Here is a 2,996-nt window from a genome sequence, read left to right on the forward strand (position 1 = left end):
TTGTTTGTGTCCCCTTTCAAATTACAAGCCACTCTGCCTCGACATAATGTTTCATCTCACTTCTTCCTCAAACACTTTAATTATAGCACAGCTTCCTGAATCGCACAACTGCTTTTACAATTGTATGCTTAGCGGGAGACTTGTTGTCTTCAGGTCTAAAAAAAAAAAAAATTCTTCCGTTTACAGATGACAATCATCAAACCACAATCTTGGAGATCATTATTTTTCCTTATCACACTTCAATCAAGAATGTTTCCAGGAATAGATCTGGTAAGTTCATGTCAATAAAATGCAGGCAGCTGTTGCGGCAGTGTCATAAGTCAAATCTTAGTTTTATTTATTTATTTTTTCATTCTTGTAGGTAGAACAACACGGTTTAATTACTGGAGGGTCTTTATAGAGAAGGCCTCCTGGGAAATGTGCGAGATGACTAATTGATGCTCGAGCACACGACAAACGCTGAGAAAGAGAGAAAATAAAACAAAAGATCAAGAGATGAATGACAACACGTCACACACTAGCCTGTGTGTGTTATCAATGTCAATATACATTTTTTGCACAAAGATGTATTGAAAATCTGACAGTCTATTGATATTCAATATTCAAAATTTGATCTTTAGATTTATAAAAGTAATGCTTCTTAACTTCTTAGTACATTCAATCACATTTAGCTTCTTCTATGAATGGAAAGTATTCCGAATAGAAGGGATGTTCAGACCTCATCCATTCAGCTATTAACCTTTTTAAACCTAGATGAAGCACATCGGGCAGGAAATTGAATTGAATAAGCACATGCTTTATGAATTATTTATAATGGGTTTATGAAGCTATTATTTTACTCTATGATGCTGATTAACTGTAAGCGCTGTACTGTATGCAGCAAGTTGTCTCTGTTGCTCGATGTGTCATAATGCGGTTCGCCATATTCTAGACACGTTTATATGTTTAAGATGTTCTTTTATAATATTTGATTTTATGAATGTGTGTATAACGAACAAAAATATTGCACAAAATATTTGTATTCAATGTAGGCTACAAGAACAATGTTGAACCTTCCATCACGTCTTCACATCTCATCCATCTGTCACTGTTTATCACTACAGTGCAGTGACATGTTTGCCAGTGAAGGAATATAAGCATATAATATCTTTTTTTTGATCAGCTTGGTGAACAGCAAATACTGTCAAGTCGAAAAAATTCAAACACATGCTTTTGAGTCGTTTCCAAAGAAAAAGTACTGCTACACACTACGAACAAGCCTGGATCTGCACCACTAAATAAGGCAAGGCAGGTCCATGGTGCATGTGGTTGAGGAGTGCTGGTCTGCTGGACTGTGTCAAACTACTTCGGGTCAGTCATTTTTAGCACAACCTCTTACCCGTGCATCACAGTAGAGAAGGAAACGGCATCAAGCTGTCAATTTCGCTGAGCACTGGTCGTACCAAAATACACGCTTAATGCCTGGTGGTTAAAATTGTTTACGGCTTCCGTCCTTCTGAAAAGAAAACACTTTTTATTGTTGCCACTAACTTTTATGGTTACACTTAAAGGATCTGTTTCAGTTACTGCAAGGCGTTAATTGGTCTAATGGCAGTAATTAATAGCCAAAAGCTTTTTGCTTCATTATCCATGGAGGAAAGATAATTTTTTTTCACAGCAAAAAAACATTTTACATCTGTCACTGTAGAGTGCCTACCTTTAGGATTTTGTTCCCCATTTGCCCCATATCTGCACAAATCAGTTTGAAATAAAAAAAAGGAAATGCTTCAGGTCCAAATCCAAAATAATTTATAGATGTAATATATATTTGTTTTTTAAACCCTGCAATATTTTGTATTCCCACATCATACTAAATGCATGTGTGTTGTTCTCAAACTACATTTATTTCTTCACCCTTCATGTATTACAGGCTTTTATGTAACAATACAACTGAGCGTAATCTAAATCTTCAACTTGTCACAGAGGACAAGTGAAAAGTTATTTGGATTCCTGTGTAAGTGCAGCCAAACACAACCTGTCCTCTGCTGGACAGGTTGTGTTCCGAATCAAAGTAGATCTGCATTAATTGAAGTAAAACTGACATCCCCCTCCCCTAATTTGTCACTTTGATAGGTTGTGTGTCTGACATATTATTAGATTCATGGCTGAGACGTCACTCTGAATGTTGAAATCCATCAGGTGACTTCTCCCACTGGCAAATGTGGTTACGTATACAATTCTGAACGGATTTCTTTCTCCGATCTCACACCTGAGACTCTCCCACACTCTCTTCACAGAAATAACCAACACAAAATGCCACAATGATCTCTCGTTCTTTATCTCCATCATTAATATACAGTGAAAATTATATTATACTGTGCATGATGGCAATATTCACAATAGTCGTCACTTCATTTGTTAAAAGGGGATCAGTTATGCTGTGAGAGAGTCTCAGTTCCTAAAGCAGTGAGCATCAGACCCACGTGAAAAATAAAGTTATGATCACCCTGACAGGTAATTTTAAAGTCACTTATGATTTTTCTCTAAAATTAACTATTGTATTTTAAAATAATGGCTCTCGATGAACCCCAGGCGATATGGGTAAATATTGACCCCCACTCTTATAATGCCGACTGTGATGTCGGATGTTTTTATATGGAAATGTTTATTGGGAAATGCCAAGTTTTACCTTAAGTACTCTGATTTTAAAAAGGGTAGATACAAATTCAGTCACAGTCGGCTGAAAGTCAAAGTTGTGTTTAATCAAAGTGTCCTCTAAATTAGCTTGAAGGGAAACAAATGGCAGTGAAGAAATTTGGATAAAAATAAAGAGTACAACGTATGTGTTTTTTATTAGTAACACCTCTACTTTCCTCGCTGTAACAGGTCAAAATGTCAGTGTTGAAAATGATCTACGGAGACAGAGGGGGAAAAAAACAAAATGCTTTGGAAAAGCACAGACGTTGAACTTTACACAAAGGCCAACTTGGCCGTGACAGGACTACAAAGTTGCACCG

This window comes from Scophthalmus maximus, chromosome 8, assembly GCF_022379125.1.
Source record: "Scophthalmus maximus strain ysfricsl-2021 chromosome 8, ASM2237912v1, whole genome shotgun sequence".
In the NCBI taxonomy this organism is placed as follows: domain Eukaryota; kingdom Metazoa; phylum Chordata; class Actinopteri; order Pleuronectiformes; family Scophthalmidae; genus Scophthalmus; species Scophthalmus maximus.